The sequence below is a fragment of the Vicugna pacos genome, chromosome 34 (assembly GCF_048564905.1).
Source record: "Vicugna pacos chromosome 34, VicPac4, whole genome shotgun sequence".
Taxonomy (NCBI): domain Eukaryota; kingdom Metazoa; phylum Chordata; class Mammalia; order Artiodactyla; family Camelidae; genus Vicugna; species Vicugna pacos.
This window is the reverse complement of record NC_133020.1, coordinates 19,515,724-19,536,485: the sequence shown is the minus strand read 5'-3', so window position 1 is coordinate 19,536,485 and position 20,762 is coordinate 19,515,724. Positions and strand designations below refer to the sequence as shown.

Here is a 20,762-nt window from a genome sequence, read left to right as displayed (position 1 = left end):
TTGGGACAACTTTGTTCTTCCCTCGTCTGCTAACCGTTTTGCTATTCTCCATGCTTTTTCAAAGATTATTGACAATGGTTCTGGGAGTTCTTTGAGCAACCTGGGATGTGATTTGTCTGAGTCTGGAGATTTGAATTTATTAAGGGGGGTGAAAAACAGCACACTAGTCTCTCGCTCTGGCTTCTCCATTTATCAGCTGGGTGCGTGTGGGCAGGTTTTGATTTTATTTCAGCTGAAATTTCCCCATCTGGGAAACAAGACATTTGGACCAGATGACGTTGGAGGCTCTTTCAAGGTCTGATGCTCTTTGTTCTGTGTCTCAAGCCATCTAACGTTTTTCTGACTAACTTTTCTTATTTATTTTGGCTTTCAGTTTCTGCTCAGTACAATTTCTTCTGCCATTTTGTGTTGCTTGGTGGACACATTTCGGTTTAGAATCCAGACGCCTTAAGCTGGCACTCGGGGCCGACACACCTGGCGGGACATTTCGCCCCATTCCCGGGTCTGTTTGTCTCTGTTCAGATGGGCAGGGCCCATCTTCCAAGCGCATGTGCCTCTCTGTCCTTCTGCTAAGGTCCCTTCCCTAGGGTGGACCACCATCCCCAGCCACCTGGCTCCGTCAGATTCCACTCCTCCTTTAAGGCCCAGTTCAGGTACCAATTCTCATCGGAGGGGTTTCCCACCCACTGCCAGCCCCGTGCCCTCCTTCCTCTAAATGCCTGACGCATTCGGTGCAGATCCCCTGGCGCTTCCTGGAGAGCACCCTGGCAGCGTCTGGGCGTGGGCGGGAGGTTGAACGGTACAGCTATTGATCTCTCCCTGACGGTCACTGCCAGGATGCCCAGTCAACCCTAGTGGATGCTGAATGAACTCCAGGCTGTTAAGAGTCTTCCCTAATCAGAGCATTTAGGTAATTACCTAAAGTGGGGAAGAGTCTTTTTCACCTTAGGAGTCATGGAAAGGTGAGCTCAGGTCATTTAACCCTTGATGTCTTAATATATTTTAAGACAAGAAGAGGATTCTAGTACACAATTGACAATGAAGCCCAAACTGGCTCATTTTCCTCCCGAAGCCAGCGCAGGGAAGGGACTGGAGAAGAGGTGCTGAATGTACAAAGTTACCAACTGGTTCAGGGTCGAGTGTGACTCACTGGTGCCCAGGCTATCCAGACCTGACGTTTCCTCTGTTGGCCAGCGTGGCGACACAGCCTGAGGCGCTGGGATGGAGGCCAGGTTTATACTTTATCTAATAAACAGTGCAGACACATTTCTTGGCCACGAAGGGTCGACTTCTGCGTGTCCCCATCAAACCAGGCGGACGTCCCAGCAAATGCGCACGGCGCAAACGCGCACACACCTGGAGAGGCAGGATTGGCTCCCCCGGTCCCCTCCCCACACAGGTGTGAAATCCGCGTCCCAGTACACTGTAAATTGTAGTGAGTAATCTCAGCACAACACTTCGGAATCCCACCACTGCCATAAAAGTACCACAGTTGTGACAAACGACTTGTGATGAGCTTGTAACAGAGGAAAAATAAGGTCTTTCCAAACATGAGCTACTCACAAGCTCACAAAGCCAACGAAAGCCGCTCGCTGGCTTCCCAGGCTCTGGGCATCCGGCTCGCACCAGACCCTGCTGGGGACGTGGCGTTTGGGACGCGGAGACCCAGAGAAGATACACGGACCTCCCTTAGGAGAAGTTCACGGTCTTGGGGGCAAGACCGCCAAGTAAACAGGTGAGATCCGCGTGCTATGAGAAGAGCTGTAACCGGGAACTGCGAAGCCACCATGGAGGAGGAAGGAACCTCTGCTCCTGCAGCGCTCCTGCAGCGCGTGCCCTTGCAAGCACCCTCCTCCCCGCTCCCGCAAGCTCCCCTGACTGGGAGAAGAGGCTCACGGGCTTCTCTGGGGGTCACCACCTCTGCCCGAGAGGGGGTCTTCCATCTCCCAGAGGAAGTCAGGAGCTGAGAGCCTCCACCGCTTCCTGCTGTAAAGAACGCTGCAAACCACATCCCTCCCGGCCTGCAGAGCAGTGTTTGGACTGCTCTTTCATTGCCGTGGTTGAGGGTGACAAGCCCACATTTCCCAGGCGAATGAAGTCCATCCAGGGCTTAGTAAGCTCGTAATAAACGGGAGTGTTTATAACTGTTAAATAGAATGATAAGAGTGGAAGCCCTTCCAGGAAAGCAAAAGTAAAACGTGCAGAGAAACAGCCAGCTGCGTGCGCGGCTGGAAGAGTATTATCAGGTGTGGGAACATGAACGCCTGCACCCCGGCTCCCTCTTAAGTTACAATCATCCAGAAATGACACCACCGCAGTCACGCCACATCCTGTTTCCAAAGAGCACTGTCCAGTCCCGTCACTCTGAGTGGGGGAAGTACTTTCCCTGGGAAATCTCATCCCTCACATGCCTGACCCCCTGACCCTCATCCCCCCAGCTTTCCAGGTCGCAAACCACAGGCCAGTCCATGGCCTGGCCCCTGGCTGTCCCGCCACCTCTCCCCCTCCCCTCCAGCTTGGTCCCTGATGCCTGGGCAGGGAGGGCTCCTGCCCTCCCCAGTCCCCTGCTGGACCTTTCCCAGGGGGAGGGGGAGAGCAGTCCGTCCTTCCTCCTGAGCAAATGGCCCCAAGGTCACACTTGTAGGTTGGGGTGGGGGGAGGGCGGCTGTGGACCGTGACCTGGCTCCTTTGTGAGCCTCTGAGTGTCTGCACAATCGGCCTTCCACCAGCAGAATATACACATATATATTCCTTTTCATACTCTTTTTCATTATAGGCTATTACAGAGTATTGAATATAGTTCCCTGTGCTGTGCAGTAGGGCCTTGTTGTTAATTTTTTAGATAATAGTTAGTATGTACAAACCCCACACTCCCAGTTTATCCCTCCCTCCCTCCTTTCCCCTCATTGGCAATCATACATTTTTTTTCTATGTCTGTGAGTCTCTTTCTGTTTTGTGAATAAGTTCATTTGTGTCACTCTTTTTTAGATTCCACATATAAGTGATATCATATGGTATTTTTCTTTGTCTGTCTAACTTACTTCACTTAGTATGACGATCTCCAGATCCATCCATGTTCCTGCAAATGGCATGATTTTATTCTTTTTATGGCTTAGTAGTACTCCATTATATGGATATACCACAACTGTTTTATCCAGTCCTCTGTCCATGGACATTTAGGTTGCTTCCACGTCTTGGCACAAGGCTTTATTATTCCCTGAAGGTTGCAGAGTCCAGCCATGAAGGCACCATCCCCAAGAAGAAATTTTGGGACTTCTCATGTTGAGTGGAGTCCTGTCAGAACACCCCCAGGGACACACATTTGCATCCAGACTGAGAGGCATGCGGAGACAGTAAGTGACAAAGAGAATGAGGAAAGCAGCATGAGACTGGACATCTACACGTCCTGCTTCACATTGTCTCACATGAGCGGCAGAGCCCTCCAACCACACGGACCGGGGGGATTTTAGGACACAGTGCATCTCACTTTCCCACCTCCTCCCTCTGTACAGTCTTGCTGGGAGGCTCTGGGACACGTGAAGGGTCTTGAAATGACTTGCCCTGTAGAAGCTGCTGCGACGATGCTGAGACAGAAACCCTGCATCACCGCGCGGGTGTGACAACCACTGCCATCTCTGCCACCCCGCCCTCTCCAAGGGGCCCTTTCCTTATGTCACCCTCCAGCTCCCTCAAAATGTCTTGTTTGGTCCTTAGAGGCTCCCTGGTTCTGGGAGCCCCTCCTCTAGGGCAGCAATGTGGTTGAGCTGAGTGTAAGAGACACATCTGTGGTTTTCATAACCTTTGCTTCCTACTTTCCCACGTGGCAGAAATCTTTCTCTTCAAAACCAGGAAAAACAATGGAGCAGCAGCATGGCCAAGGGCACTGCAAACTCAAAGACCAAGCAGGACCAAGCAGAGAATATAAATGAGGGCAGGACTGGGGATTATGGCAGCTTGGAAAGGGCACGGTCTCTCTACAGGGATCGCCACTATTCAGCTCGGCTGATGGTCACCGTAGAGGGAAATGCCAGTCCAGAGATTTGTGAAAGAAGTTGGAAATTTGGAATTTGATGCAACATCTCCCAAATTGTGAGTATGGGCAGTATATTCAAAAATTTTTAAGTGCCGTGTTGTCCAAGAACCATATCCCTGGGCCGAGTAGTCCTCTGAGCTGCTCACTTACAACCCGTTCCGCAGGAAAAGGAGCATGAGTCGGAGAACTGCATCGCTCAAGTTCAGCTCCTGGCCTTACCTAATGGACCACAGACAAAGTTATTTCAAGTTGCTTAACCTAAGTTTCGTTTTTCCCATCTCTGAAGTCAGGAGGGTGCTTCCGGGATTGGTAAGAAGGTGAAAAGAAACAATGGGGTTGGTACTCCACGCTAACGTCCCTTCCTCCTCCATTTCTGCCCTCTCCCCTCTGCCTCTGCACAGTGAACTGGAAGGAAGAGCTCCTCTGCATTCTTCTTCAAAGCAAGTTAAGGAACATTTTTTTTAATCATTTGTCATATGTTTTTCTAGGAACGTTAACTAGGAGGAGCCTAAATGCCCAATCCCAGGGGCTCATCAGGCTCCATCGGTGTCTGCGACGGGAAGCAAGCCTGAAGAGGAGGTTTCTGGTTCCTGCTGTTACTGTATCTTGTTTTATTATGTTGTTGCTTGGTTGTTTAAAGGATGAGAGGACAGAGGAAGTATGAAAGAAATATTCTTCCTGCAACTTAAGCGTCCATCGACAGATGAATGGATAAAGATGTGGTATATATATATATAATGGAACACTACTCAGTCATAAACAGGAATAAAATAATGCCATTTGCAGCGACATGGAAGGACCTGCAGATGATCAAACTAAATGAAGTCAGTCAGACAGAGAAAGGCAAATATCATATGGTATCACTTATATGTGGTAGTACAAAAACTGCTACAAATGAACTTACTTACAAAACGGAAACAGATTCACAGACATAGCAAACAAACTTATGGTTACCAAAGGGGAAAGGGAGGGTATAAATTAGGAGTTTAGGGTTAGCAGATACAAACGACTGTATATAAGAGATAAACAAGGTCCTACTGCACAGCACAGGGAACTATATTCAGTATCTTGTACTAAACCATAATGGAAAGGAATCTGGGAAAGAATATATGTACACATATATGTAGTAACTGAATCACTTTGCTGTACACCTGAAACTAACAGAACATTGTAAATCAACGTTACTTCAATTAAAAAAACATTCTTCTCGGAATTAAATTCTGACAGTACAACCTCCCATGACTCTGACTCTGAAGTGAAGAGAAGACCCGGAGCCAGCAGAGGAAGCCCTCCAGCACCCTCGGCTTTTCAAAGAGCCTTTCACAAAAGTGCGAGGGAGGAGCACGGAACCGGAGGGGAAAGCACAGGGTGTCGCAGGCTTGTAGCCCCGTGTTTGCAAGGCTGGGGCCCAGAATCTAGCTGAGACTTGCCGCAGATGCTCAGGAACAGCAAAAAGAGCTTTGTGTGAGTATGTTTTGAGCAGGAAGAACAGGGAAGGGCCGGGTCCAGGGCTTGGGGCAGACGGTGTAATGCTAGCAGATGAGAGACACAGAGCGGAACGGCTCCAGGCCTGTGTCCCCGCCGCCTTCTCCATCTCCAGGAAGGATATTCTGCCTGGAGAGGGTCTTATCGACGGGGTTGAGAGGAAACTGCAGCCCCAGATGTGACGCTCCGTAGGCAGCCCATACCTGTCCTCTTTAAATGAGCTCGGGTCTCCAGGCTCTGACAGATTCCATCCCTGGGGGAACAGCGCACCTGTAGATTTCATCACAGAACTATTGGCGGCAATCTGTCAGGAATCATAGGAGTGATGCCAATGGATTAGCGATGGGCAGCTGTCCGAGTTGTCAAAAGGGGGAATGTGTAGGTTCTGGAAAGTCTGCGCCGTTGAGTTTTACTTTGATCCCCAGCAAGCCCTAACCGGGGTTATTAAGGAGTTAGATTGCAATTGCTTCAAAAAGGAAGTGGCGATCTCAAGAAGCCAGCACAGCTCTGCGTAGCACAAGGTGCCTCATGCTAACATCATTTCATATATGGTTTTGTTGGTTTTTCAAAGGTTACCAAAAATCACCAGATTGTCCCAGAAGCAGTGAATCTTTCAGCAGCAGTTTGGACAAAGATGAATAGATGAAGATTAGATAATCTACAGCTGGGTGAAGGCAAACCCCTGTATCCAGAAATCATGGAATGACTGAGCCAAGTCGCCCAAAGAAATTGGTACGGTACAAGATGCCGCTGGTCCTTGTGTGGGGACCGGTTTTGCCAAGCATCTTCCAATGACACAAAAGATATGCCAAAGGATAAATGTGGGCTGACACAAAATGGAGAAATATAAGAAACACGTCGCCCAACGGGAAGCAGGATGCGGTGCGCTGAGCAAGGAACCAAAACAAACACGTGGGACTTCACGGGGGAAAATGAAAGATTTTCGTTTTGGTTTAGGAAAACAACTCAGTTCTCCAAACCACTGACGAGCATCAGTGTGAAAAAAGTCTTGAGGATTTGGTTAACACAGAACTCAATATGACCCCCAAACTCTGAGACGGCTCCAAAAACCTAACATTCGCTCAGCCGTGCAGAGGGAGGAGTAAAAGCTGCACCGAAGTGGCGAGGGTGCCGGCCGCCGCGCGCACCGGAGCATCGGGCTGGGGAGGAGGTGCCGGACGCCGTTTCTCCTCCACATTCAGCTTTGCGGACCTTTGTCATTTTTTTTTTAATTAGAAAAGCAAAGCGTATTTGTTGCAGAAAACCTAGAAATGTAGAAAGGCGAAAAGAAGAAGATAAAAGCTACCTGACCATCACCGTGTTTGTATTGCTGGTGCGAGTCCATCAAGTCTTGTTTGTGTGGGATGAAGGCACGTGGAGCGAAGACCTTACCACGTGGCTTATGTAGAGTTTGTACTTCTTTCTTGCTTTGAAACTGGCATCATACCCTGAATTTCCCCAACTCATTCTACATTCTTTGGAAACAGTCTTAATAGTCACGCAACCTCTTATCACATGCATATGCCTTCATTTGTTTAAAGTGACTCACGTGTGGACGTTCAAGTTGTTTCCATTTGGAGGTGACGGCCGGGAGGTGGCACTGGGTTTTTAAAGGGATACTGGCAAAGGAGTGAGCAGCCCGGGAGGTCAGCCTGCTTAGGGAGGGGTCTTACAGGGGCAGCTAAAAAAGCTGAGCACGTTTATCCCAGGGGAGAGCCAACTGAGAGAGCCCGGATAACAATCCAAACCCTCGAATTGCTGTCAAGGGGGAAAGGAAGTTTGTTTGTTTCGTGTTGCTCTAGGAGGCTGAACTAACGTAGGTGGAATGAGACCGGAGGGAGTCTGATTTCAGCCCCACGTATAACAATTCCTTCGTACCCCCACCCCCAAGGGACCGAGATGCTCCGTAGGGGAGTAACGCCTCCATCATGGCAAGTGTTCAAGCCAAGGCAGGACGGCCACCTGGGGCAGGAATGTGTAGACAGGCTTCCTCCAGTGAGTGGGAGACTAGAACAATAACCTCAAAGGTTTCTCCCAACTGGAGGCGTTCCTGCTTCCTTCCTGCCCTCCTGTGACCTTGCTCACATGGAGAACTCACGGCAGGTAAGGCGCAGAGACGTCGATGCCACTGATTTTACTGCTAGAGTCAAGTGTTGCAGCTCAGAGATGCAAGGTACCTCCTTGTGCTCTGGACTGGCTCCCAGCTAGACCGCATTTCACAGGCAGTAAAGCGTTATTCACATAGACCTCATCACTTTATTCCTGTGCCAGCTCTGCCAAGTCGGTATTGTCATTTTCCCACTTTTAAAGGTGCGAGCATTGAAGCCGAAGTGCTGGAGGGACAAAGCCCAGCCCCCCAGCCTGGCTTCCTGGCACGTCTCACGGTGCCGCCCTTCTGGTGCGAGCCCCTGGGCGCGCGCTTCATGGGCAGCTGTACGCGAGTCTGTGGTCCTTCACGCTGTGTTTAGTGACTCTCTGCAGCTAGATTTTAAAAACCCTTTAAGGCAAGATTATATGTTATTTTTCTTTTGCATCCCATCCTCCTCCTGCACAACGATTCCTCTAAAACGCAGATCTGGTCATGCCAGCCCTGCTTTAGAATATCTGAGCTCCCCGGAGCCTCCCACAGGCGCTCCTCACCCAGTTGGGGAGGGGCCGGGAGAAGAGAGTGGTGCACATTTCAGAGCCTTAGGAGGAAGTAAAGGATGTGTAGAAGCATCCGAAGCAATGCAACATTATCTGAAAACAAAATTAAAGCAATGAACTTACATATTTCCTGCTTGGTAGAGCTATGTAGGCAATACCAGAATTCTCAATCTTTTTAGGAGGATATATTTAAAAACATTTTTTATTGAAGTATAGTTGATTTACACTGTTCTGTTAGTTTCAGGTGCACAGCAAAGTTATTCAGTTACACACATATATTCTTTCTCAGATTCTTTTTCATTATAGGTTATTACAAGACATCGCATGTAGTTCCCTGTGCTGTACAGTAGGTCCTTGTTGTGTATCTGTTTTATATACAGCAGTGTGTATCTGTTAATCCCAAACTCTTAATTTATCCTTAAATATTGTTTTGAGGGTGCAAAGAAGTGCATGAGATTTTGCCCTGCAAGCCATAGGTTTTGTGGGCATTGCTTGAGCAACACTGACGTAGGAGGTGAAGGCACGCCAGCTCAGTCACAGATCACATTTCCAGCTACGTCTGGGCCTGCGTCAGCGTTCCCTCTCTGCGCTTGGTCTATGGTTTCTGTGTCAGAGCAATTCCATCTTAGTTATCACGGCTTTGTAAGATGTTTTGATCTCTGGTAGGACAAGCACTTCTAACTTTCCCCCCCCAAAGTTGTCTGAGCTATTCTTGGCCCTTCATTCTTCCATATTATTTTTAGTATGAGCTTTCCAAGTTCCTCGGAAAAAAAAACTTATTTCCGTTGTGATTGTAATTGCACTGAGTTCATAGATTTAAACTGGGGGAGAGCTGCCAACCTGAGGCGGCTGGTGCCTCTGTCCATTTGCTCAGGTGTGGCAGGGCAGGCAGGTGGCCTGTTCACCAGCAACCTGCCCCGCCCACCGCCGGTCCTATTGGCAGAGCACGCCTCCCTCATAAAGGCTGAACATGGGAGACACTGTCCCAGCCTCCCTTGCCGGGGGGCATGATGGCACAGCTTAACCCCGGGGAGCCGGACATCAGGTGACGTCCTATGAGAAACGGGTGGCAAAAATGGATGTGTCAGGACATCGTTTTTCAATCAAAGTGTAGTCAGTTTACAGCGTTGTGTCAATTTCTGGTCTGCAGCATGTTTCAGTTATACATGTACACACATATATTCGTTTTCGTATTCTTTTCCATTATAGGCTATTACAAGGTATGGAATGTAGTTCCCTGTGCTGCACAGTAGGACCTTGTTGTTTATCTATTTTATATACAGTAGTTAGTATCCGCACATCTCAATCTCCCAATTTATCCCTTCCCACCCTCTTCCCCCTCCACAGGTAACCATAAATGTGTGCGTCTGTGAGTCTGTTTCTGTTTTGTAAATAAGTTCATTTATGTCTTTTTTTTGGATTCCACATATAAGTGATATCATATGGTATTTTTCTTTTGCTTTCTGACTTACTTCACTTAGAATGGCAATCTCCAGGTCCATCCATGTTGCTGCAAATGGCATTATTTTCTTTATTATGGCTGAGTAGTATTCCACTGTGTGTGTGTGTCTCTGTGTGTGTGTGTGTACATATGTGTGTTTATATGTGTGGGTATATATATATATGTGTGTATGTGTATGTGTATATATATATATATATATATATATATATATACACACATACACCCCACATCTTCTTTATCCAGTCATCTGTCAGTGGACACTTAGGTTGCTTCCATGTCTTGGCCACTGTAAATAGTGCTGCTGTGAACATTGGGGTGCAGGTGTCTTTTTGAATTAGAACTTCCTCCAGATATATGCCCAGGTGTGGGATTGCTGGGTCAGAGGGTAAGTCTGTTTTTAAGACGTACTTCTTTTATTTCCTTCAGAACAAGGCTGTATGAAGGGGACTTGACATACAGACCAACAAACACATACAAAGCAAATGCTACCACCGGCAGTCGCAAAAGGACACATCTGAGGGGAGCACCCCCGCTGGAGAGGACGCAGCAGAAAGATGAGAAGAGCTTGACTGTTTGCTGACACCTCTGCATCACAAGATTAAAAACAGCGCACTTGTCTCTCCTGGAATTCTTGTTCCACAAAATAATAAATATTCTTATATTTAAGACATTTCTGGTTGGCATCTGCTACCTGCATGTGAAAGCATCCTAATTAATAGGATGCTAATTTTTTCACTTTCTTCAATAATAATATTCCATCATTTTCTCCACAAGCATTGTCTACACTTTTGTGAATATGACGTCTTTTAAATTACATTTCTAATAGTCTATTATTGGTGATTAAGTAGGTTACTGATTTGTCTGTTGGTCTTACGTCCAGCTTAGTGATCACTGTTATTAATTCCAAAAGTTTATTGATAAAATGTCTTGCAGACTGTCATGTCACCTGCACATAAAGACCATTACCTTTATGCTTTTAAATTCTTGTGTCTGTTATTTATTTCCTCTGTCTGACTGTATTAGCTAAGACTTCCAGTACAGGCCTGAAAAGAGGCAGCGAGAGGGCGCAGTCCTGTTTCCTTCCGACTGACAAGAACGTGCATTACGTTTCACCTCTCAGGGTCCCTACGTGGCACGACTGCAGGCGCCCCGCTCACCTTACTGTGCCACCGCATGCGGTTCTGTAGTATTTTAATGAATATTCTTTACTAGGTTAATATGTTCCTTTTTCACATCAGTTAGGTTTAGGTTTGGCTGAGAGTAACACTAAAAGACTAAGCAGCAGTGGAGTAAACAAGATGGACATTTATTTCTCATGCTCAAGAAATCCAGCCTGTTTGGGACATAAACGGTGCATCACGTCTCAGAGACCTAGGCTCCTAGTGCCGTGCTGCTCTGCCACCTGAATGTAAAGGGGGAAAAAGGTATGCTTCTCTCAAGGGATAAAGAAAAAGCATTCAATAGAATTCATCATTGGCTTCTGATTAAAAAAAAAAAACTTAATAAACTGAGACCAGAAGGGGTGACTGAGATCGCTAACTTTGCTCCAGTATTTATACTTCCCTTCCTCACTGTAAAAGAAACCTCAATCCTCTCTTCTGAATTTTCAAACTTATTTGCATAAGTGTATCATTTTCCCTTATGATGTGTTTAATCTCCATTCTAAGGCGCTGTGATTGTGGGCCTCGATTTGTTCTTAATATTGTTTATTCGTGCCTTTTTTATACTCGCTAGACATTTTTCTTTTACTCAAAAAGTCAAATTTTAATTTTGTTGATCTTTTCTACTGTTTTCAGATTTACTGTTTTCTACTTTACCTTTATGTTTTCCTTCCTTCTGCTCTTTTTGGCTTTTTCTGTTTCTGTCCCCTTGCTTCTTGAATTGACTGTAAACTCATTTACCTTTTTTACTTTTCCTTCTTTTTATAAATTAAATTTAGGTCTTAATTGTACCTGATAAGTCTATTCTAACTGCATCACATGTGTTTACTGATCCTTTCATGTTTGCTCACTTTAAACTATTTTGGACTTTTCATTATGATTTTGCCTTGAATCCAAAAGTTATTTAGGAGAGCTTTTATAAGCTTCCAAACATGTTTTTTCCCCACTTGTTAAAAAAAAAACCCTCCTCCCCTGGCTTGCAGATATTGAATTTAATTATGCAGTGATCAGAAAAGAATAGAAATTCCTTGAACGTTGTTAAAATCTTTGTCACATGGTCAAGTTTGCAAGTGTTCCATGTTAACATGAAAACAAACTATAATCTTTATTGTGTGCTGGGTTCTACACAACACTATTAAATAAATTTATAGACATTTTCATCAAATATTGTGTAGTCTTACAATGTTTTTTTGTGATTCCTAATTTTCTATTGGAAGACTTAAAAATCTACTGTTTGTATAAAATGGTCAGTTCCCCCCTTTTGTATCATTTGAAACCATGTCGTTTGGGGTGTGTGAAGCCATGACTGCTATGTCATCTTGGGGGACGATTCATTTTATTATTATGAACGTCTCTCTTTTTCCTTATTTTTTTGCCACAAATTTTGTTTTGCCTAATACTAAGACATGCTCAATATTCTTTTGGAATTTTAATGATCTCTCTTTTTATCCCCTCCCTTTATTTTCAAACTTTTGGATTTTTTTTTTGTAACTATTGTGGAGGGGGAGGTATTAGGTTTATTTACTTATTTTTAGAGGAGGTACTGGGGATTGAACCCAGGGCCCTGTGCGTGCTAGGCATGCGCTCTACCTCTTGAGCTACACCCTCTCCCTGGAGTGATGCAGTTTTGGATGTCTCTTTCGTGTCACTTCTATATGGTTGGACCTCTGTCTCTTTCTCTCGTTCATTCATTTTGATAATCTCTGCTTTCAGCTGTTGGCTTTAATCCATCCACAAGTACAGGATTATGAATTACTATGACCATCTTTTGTTTGTTGGTAATGAATCCAATTCCTTCTTCATCTCTTTGATCCTCCTAAACTTACTATTCAGGTCTTTGTCAAACTGCATCGTAAAATTACCTTCAGTTGGAGTGAGTTGTTGACTTTGTTCAGTGTTTTTCTTAGCACTCATTTCCCATGTATTTTCCGGGGAGTTTCGGGCTCATTTTGTACCGGAGGCTTTTTGCTTTGTTTGTTCTGCTCCCTTGCGCCGGCTGAAAAGCTTTCTGGATGCTTCTACCCAGCACCCTGAGCCGTCAGTCTGTAGCCAGGTTTATGACGGTTTCCCGGGGTCTCCTGCCCCACGGTGATCATGAGAACACTGCAGAGCCAGTCACAGAAGCTCCATCAGTTCCTCGTTAGGAGGCTGGGTCTTGTATCTCCCACCTGCCTCGTCCCACAGCTCCTAAGAGTGTCAGACCCCGTCTTCAGACAGATGGTCTGCGCCCACCATGTCTTGCACAGATACTCAGCCTCCGTTACCCTCAAGGATCCAGGCTCCTCTCTGCTGCTGCCTGAAAGCCGAGACTTCAGCTCTCCTCTCTGCTTTGCCATGATCCATGAAGACAGTATCTTTCCCCTTTTTGAATTTGACTATATCCTGTTAGGTTTGTTTTTCTCTTTTTACATTTCTTCCACTGCTTTGTGCTTAGAGCACAGGGAATGTGTAGACATAAATTTGAGGGGAAGCCCGCCTGACTGGAGGTCCACTTCATGTAATATTTTTTCTAAAAATTAAAATATGAACTCCTCAGGCTGGGGTTTAAGGTCTTTTGTCACTCAGATGCTGTCCACTCCACTCCAGGCATCCTGCCCTCCGCTCCCGTGAAGTTACCTGCTGGTCCCTGAGTGTGGCACGTGCTCTCACTCTCCCGTGTGCTTACACGTGCTGGTCTTTGTGTCAGGACGGCCCTCGGCCGCCCCTGTTGTCTCCAAGACCTTGACCAAAAACCGTTTCAAGTGGGAAGTTGGCTCCAGATCCTTCAGGCTGAGTTCTGTGTTTCTTTGCTGTACAATGCACTCAATACACGTGTGAATGAATGAATCAATGAATGACTCACATAGTGTAAAAGACTGAGCAGACACGTGTGGTTCACTGCCATGATGTTACCGCTGCGGTCAACTGTTTCTCTCAGGGTCTTCTCTGAGCAACTGTAATTTCTTCCTGTTAATCCAGAGCATTTAGAAACACAGGGGAAACAGTGGAGACAGTTTCTCCATGAAGACTGTCTCACATCATGGCCATTAAAGCCGGTTAAGATAGCCCACCACACCTTTTGTAAAAGTGTGGCTTTTACAACTCTTAAGGCAAAAAGATTGGGGCCAGCTGTCTCATTTCCTTCCTCAATATCATCGTATCCTTTTAAAGAGGAGAAAAGATGGTGGCATGAACTCTATTTTTTATTTTTAGAAAACTTAAAAATAGGATGGAAAAGGCTAAATTACTTTAAGCTCTAGCAGGTTTCAATGTTTTATGCTATAAAAACCTGATTGTATCTTTCTATCCATTATTATTCTGTCTTGGGAGAAAGGTTCTATTTTTTTTTTTGGTCCCTTTTTGACAGGGGAAAGATAATTTATCAAGGAAAGTGGGATTAAATGGCATGTTTTTGGGGCAAAAATATTTACCTAATTGTCCAGCTCTTCGGGACTCCTCCAGGACACTGTTTCTTCCTCGGGAGCAGAATGAAGGCTCTGTGACGTGGAAGAAACAAGAAGGGTTTCAGTCGTGGGAGTGACCTGTGCCCTCTTTCCCTCCAGCTCGGCCGCACGGCTCCGGCAAAAACAGAAACTCAACCGAGTAGCATTTTTGTTCTAAAAACATCTAAAATTCATCCCAAATCTGTATCACTTCTGGGGAGAGAAATGAAATCCACTCTAACAAGTAATTAAACAAACAAATAAAAAAAATGCCTAAAGCCACAGTCTCCTCCCGTGCTTGCCTGTACCCGTCCCCTGCTGGTACCCCCGACCCCTCGGATCCAGCCAGTGTGGTCTCCGCTCCCATGAGCCCAGCCTCGCCTGGTCCAGTTTATCGTCCTGGAAGGGCTCTTCTGTGTTGGGCAGAAGCTACACGTGGAGAGCAGGAGGGAAGGACTTGGGAAGCGAAGACGAAGTTACCCTTTATCTTCAGAACTTTGCATCCTGCCAGGAGTCGTCACAGACTTCCGAAAACCTGAAATTTATGTGAGATTTCTTCTTCTCAGTGATTCAGCGGGAAAAAAAAAAGAAACCCTAAATTTGTCTCCAAATTGCTATTTCCTCCGCACTCCTAATCTGAGCTCAAAGCTTTATTCATTTAACTTCATCTAACAGAGAACCGTTAACTACGTACTCTGCTCGCTTCTTATAGATTAAGGCTTGGAAGCCACGGGAGGCCCTGGGGAAGGATCTGGAGTTTCGACAGTTCAGAATTCTGAATCAAGGTCAACGTCGACAGAAAGGATCCAAAGTCAACAAACTGTCTTTCTCTCGTGTGACCAGCCAGCTCACAGCACTGCAGGGACAGCACATCCCGGAGAAGGAGATGAGGAAGGGGACGTGGGGATATTTTTAATGGAAGGAAAAATATCCGGAAGTATCTTTGGCCTTATTGTCTTGATCTTTTGTGCTAAGCAGCTATGCATTTTTGAAGAGGAGAACAAAATTCATAATATACAAGAGTCAAACCGTTATGTCGTGCACCTTACACTCATACAGGGAGGCATGCCACTTATGTCTCAGTAAACCTTTGGGGGAGAAAAAAAGAGAGGAGAGCCAGCAGGAGCCATGAAGAAAAGGAAGTTCTGTTAAAGAGGATGCGTCAGTCACAGGTCTTAGCCACATAACTGTGGCTCATTTCATTTTATTTTTTCAAATGACATTGCTGGGCACCTGCGAGGTGCCAAGTGCTGAGTCCAGTTCCAGAACAGCCCCGACCACTAGAAATACAATGTGAGCCACGCGTGTAATCTGGAAGTCCCAGGAGCCGCACTAAAACAACTGAAAAGAAATAAGTTTTGCAAATTTTTGAATATTTGAAAAAATATAAAGATTAAAAAATAGCATTTGAAATTTGGGAAAAATGTTTCAGAAAAAGAAATAGATGAATGTGGTCTGGCCCCGCTGTCACCCTCCCCGCACACTGCTCCCACCCTGCCCCCCGAACGTCGGCCTCCTTGGCCTTGCAGGTCCTCCCACAGCCGGCCTTCCCCCCGGGGACCCCTGCAGCTCAGGTATCTGCCTGGTGTGCCCTCCCCGTCTCTGCTCCTACCTGTGTCATTTGGTAAAGAGAATGAAGGGATGGCTGGTAGGAGCTGGATGTGTACTCAGTATCTGGGGCCACTCGCACTTTATAAAGTGGGGAACAATGCTTTCTTTTCGTTGTTTATCTTTATTGAAGTAGAGTCAGCTTTCAGTGTTGTGTTGTGTCAATTTCTGGTGTCCAGCATCATGTTTCAGTCACACATATACATACCTATATTCTTTTTCATTCTAGGTTCCTACAAGATATTGAATATAGTTCCCTATGCCATACAGTAGAAACTTTCTGTTAATCTATTTTGTATATAGTAGTTAGTATCTGCAAATCTCGGACTCCCAATTTATCCCTCCCACCCTCTTTCCCTAGTAACCACAATTTTGTTTCCTGTGTCCATGAATCTGTTCCAGTTTTGTAAAAAAGTTCATTTGCGTCTTTTTCCAGATTCCACATATAAGTGATGTCATACGGTATTTGTCTTTCTACGTCCAACTTAGTTTACTTAGTATGATAATCTCCAGGTCCATCCATGTTGCAGCAAATGCCACTATTTTATTCTGTTTCATAGCTGAGTAGTATTCCACCGTGCATATATGTACCACAACTTCTTTGCCCAGTCATCTGTTGATGGACACTTAGGTTGCTTCCATGTCTTGGCTACTGTATATAGTGCTGCTGTGAACACTGGGGTGTGTGTGTCTTTCTGAAGTAGAGTTCCCACTGGATATACGCCCAGGAGTGGGATTGCTGGATATGGTGAGTCTATTTTTAACCTTTAAAGGAACCCCCATACTGTTTTCCATAGTGCCTGCACCAAACTACATTCCCGCCAACAGTGCAGGAGCGGGGAACAATGCCTCCATCCAAGCATGGCGGGTCCAGTGGTGGACTTTGGGGCTCCATGACAACAGAACTTTCATCTCTGACCATGCAGACTGTCCTTGATGTGGAACTTGTACCTGACGGGGGTGAGTGACCCTGCAAACCCACCTGTGCTCTGCTCAGCCAGCCACGCCCCCGGCACAGAGCAGCGTCCTTCTCAAGGAAAGGATGGCTTTTCTCATTTCCACAAAGCCACTGAATCAGCCAGTGGCAGCCTTGTGCTGAAGGGGGACTTGGGGGCTGGGGAGAGGTCCAAGTGGCCCCCTTCATTGTCTTTGTCTAAGTTCTGTGGAGTCTAGGCTACACGTATTTGTGTCTTTGTGATCAGTCTTAGGTTTCGACCAAGAGATTCTCACAGGGAGAAACAGGAAAAGGACAGAAATATCGGTCGTGTCGGTGCATCTTCGGGGCCCAGCGGGGCCTATCTCTCCTCAAGACTCTGGCTCCCTGGCATTCAGATGATTCTTCCGTGACAGCAGAAGGTGCCTCAGACCCTCTCAGAAGTGAGTTTTACTAAGAAGTAGGTGAGCACTGAGTGGCATCTGGAGACCTTCTGGAGAAAGGTCTGAGGGACACGGCCCTTGGACATCACCGTCCTGGTGGCATAAAACCTCCCCGACAATGTCACACCCACTCTGTAAGCTCACACTGTTCATTTAAAAAAATCCTACCCATTGAAGTAATGTTAGAAAATTTCCAAAATGTCCCCTTCCCCTTCCCTTCTCCCATCTTCCTCCTTCCCATATGCCAATGATCAGCCATTAAAATATATATATGTATTCTTAGTGCAAGCAGCTGTGTGCCAGCAGCAACAAAGGACGACACAGTTGCTCTCCAGTCTCATACAGTTTAACATGAGTTCCTCCAAACAGAAGATTTTAGGTCTGAGATGGTCTCTGGGAATTTGAAGTTCAGATTTCCAGAACCTCTGGATCCCCCTTCATGTTCTGCAATGTGTTGCCAAATGCTGAAGGGACTTAGTTGTGAGTCGCTGATTACGCATCAGGGAGAACAAGGTGCCCGTCCCTCCCCCAAAGAGACGGGGTTATGTCTTCCCAGCGCTTGCCCTCTCCCCACCTGGTAAGTGCGTTCAGATCTCCCAGACACCAAGTCACCAACAAGACCCCAGCCCCACACTCCCCTCATCCAACTTCCTCTCCAAGCCTCAGCTGTTAAGCACACCATTTAGATTTAGATTTTCTTACCTCCCTCTCCATCATCAAAGCCGTTATGCCATCTGCAGCCTCGTCTGTCTTGGTTCATTGTCAGATATCCGTTGAGCATCTGTATCAATTCTGCAGTAAGGTTGGATAAACAAAAAGAGTGATAAGACATAATCCCTACCACTTTTGAACTCTCCGGCCAGTGGGGAAGGAAGGAAGTGTGTAAACCACTTCAGTCGGGGTGATAAGAGTCATAATAATCCGGACAGAGAGACAGGAAACACAGCCACTGGCTGGAGCTGATGGCACTGGAGAGGCTTCATGGAGGAGAGAATTTTTGAGCTGAACCTTACAGAACAGATGGGAACTGACCAGGCACGGAAGCAAAGGAAGACAGCTCAAGGCAGAGGGAGCATCACGTGTAAAGTGTCAAGGAAGGGGCCCCGGACAACCCAGAGACACTCCGTCCCTCCGGGGCAGTCTTTCCCGCCGGAACACCTGGGGATTAAAGAGACAAGCCATCTGCTCCCCTCCTCCACACTCACACCCACACCCACACGGGACAGGCACAGAACAGCTGCTGCAGACACCCCCATTCAAGGTGGGGGGAGCAAGAGGCAGCCAGGTGTCCCTGGCCTACAGCGTCTCTGAACTCCGGCAGGAACACGTGCTGGGTTCCCTGATTTGAGATCAAGCCCTGGGCATTACTCACCGTGGTTCTCGGTTCTGCCCCAACGGCTACTCTTACTTTTCCTTAAAAGGTAGCTGATATTTGCAACTGAGAAATTTTCTCAGATGGCGTCTTTTTCTTTCAGATGTTACATATAAGTGATATGATACAGTATTTGTCTTTCTCTGTCTGGCTTAATTCACTTAGTATGATAATCTCCAGGTCCATCCATGTTGCTGCAAATGACATTATTTTAGTCTTTTTATGGCTGAGTAGTATTCCATTGTATAAATATACCACAACTTCTTTATCCAGTCATTTGTCAATTGTTGAACATTTAGGTTGTTTCTATGTCTTGGCTATTGTAAATACAGAAGCCATTCTTAATTTAACACTGCCTTCCATCTGGAGAGGCAGGGGAGTTTTCAAACTGCGCATACTGCCTCCTTTATATTTAACTTTTTTTCTTGAACTTACCTCTTTGCCCTCAAATTTTAATAGAAGGGTGACCTTTAACCCTTTCCAGGGTACTAAATATTTCGTCTGGAGAAAAATATCAAAATCCCGTGGGAAACATTTTTAGTTCTCTGTTGGGAAGCAAAACCCAGACAGGGATATCCATGGCTAGCATTTTAAGAGAGAGAAAGAAAAAAATGTGGGATTAAATTTACGTTAGGCTAATGTGGGTTATTATTGTTTTACTTTTATTTCCAAACATCAGCTTCACAGGGGCAGGCAAGTACAGCCAAGTGGGAAGGGCTGTGACTGAGGACTCACACAGACTTGGGTACGTTTCTTAATCCCACAAACCTCAATTTCTTCATCTCTAAAGTGGGATTGTGGTTACATTTATCTCATAAGGTTGCTGTGAGGATTGAAGGAGATGTGATGTTTGTGAAGCAACCAGCAGAACATCCAGCAGATGATCAGGAACCTGCTCTGGACTCCTTAGCATGAAAAGCACAGAAATGACTCCTCACGGTTCCTCTGAAGCATCCACCAGTTGCTCTGGAAGCTTCTGGAATCAGGAGTCTATAGTCCCTCTCCCTGGGGAGGATGCTTTGCTGGAGAGGAGGAGGGGAAGGGCAGCTTCCCTCTTGCTCTCTCAGGAGTTGGGATCTCTCCCATACTAAAAAAAAAAAAACCCCAAATTTAGGACAATGGAATGTGGAACTCCCCAGGGACCACATTAACTCTGTTCCCAATGGACGATTTCAGGGAAGAAACAAGACCCGTTTCGTTTTATTATTTCTGCCTTAAATCCACCCTTGACGTCATCTTTCTGGGTTTCTCTCCTCCTCAGTCCAAATCTCCTCCATCCTGCTTCCCAGAAGAAGCGTTCAGCTCTTCCTCCAGGCAGCCCTGAGACCAGAGGCTGGAAGCCAACCCCCGCGACCAGAAGCAAGCCCCGCTCCAGCGGTGGCGTCAGGCGGGGAGGAGCGCAGGACTGGGGAAAGGAGAGGACGACGGAGGGGAAACGAGACTTGGAGAAGGGATTTTAGGAGATGAGGGAGGAGGCATGTTAGGAGCCGTGTGTCTGTGAGAGGAGGGTCTTGGGGGAAGATGTGGACGGAAACAGAGATGGAGGAGAGGGGTCTGAAGGACACCCGAGGGCAAAGCGGGGTAAGGAGGGAGTCGGAGGAGGGTTCCCCAGACGTGCTGGGGTCCTGGGAGGCTCCTCCCCTGCCTTCCCACGCCTTCCTCTGCCTGAGTCCACCTTGCAGATGCTCTTCTTCACCCTCTTCTCTCTTAGTTCAGCCCAGGTTCTCTCCCTGGAGGGGACACAGCCTCCTGACCAATCGGTCCCCTCCCACCCCCATACCCCTGCCCCATGCATGCATCTCACACCCCCAGAGACCTCTCTTTGATCTGATCCTGCCCCCGGCCCCCACCCTCAAGCCCCGCGGTGGAGCCCAGCTCTGAGCCCCTCATTGTGGCGTCTGGCCTTTCGTGGTCTGGCCCCTGCGACCTCCCCGCCTCACCTCTGTCCATCCTCCGCTCCAGCCTCTCCAGGGAACCGGTCAACCCGAGCCTGCCTGGCCTCCTCGTCGGTTCTGGGTCGACCCGGCTCCCACTCCGTCCTTTCTCTGCGGGGCTAACGTCGGGGTTTTTGAGCATGCGCGGTATTCCCTGCTTCCCGGCTGTTACCGCTCCCCCCTGCTCAACGCGCCCCCAGCTCCACGCATCCAAATCTCTCGGCCACCCCGTCCCCGAAGCTGACCCAGGCGCACTTGCACTT

General features: G+C 46.9%; 2 long non-coding RNA genes across 2 annotated transcripts; both read right to left on the bottom strand.

Moving 5' to 3' along the window:
• Window positions 1-13,639: 13,639 nt before the first annotated feature.
• On the bottom strand, window positions 13,640-14,768 carry LOC140691281 (uncharacterized). Its single transcript, XR_012066867.1, has 3 exons — window positions 14,590-14,768; window positions 14,197-14,262; window positions 13,640-13,732 (listed from the first exon to the last, which is right to left on the bottom strand). It is a non-coding gene; the product is annotated as an uncharacterized lncRNA (long non-coding RNA).
• A 4,438-nt stretch (window positions 14,769-19,206) lies between these two features.
• Window positions 19,207-20,330, bottom strand: LOC140691280 (uncharacterized). Its single transcript, XR_012066866.1, has 2 exons — window positions 20,241-20,330; window positions 19,207-19,652 (listed from the first exon to the last, which is right to left on the bottom strand). It is a non-coding gene; the product is annotated as an uncharacterized lncRNA (long non-coding RNA).
• Window positions 20,331-20,762: the final 432 nt, after the last annotated feature.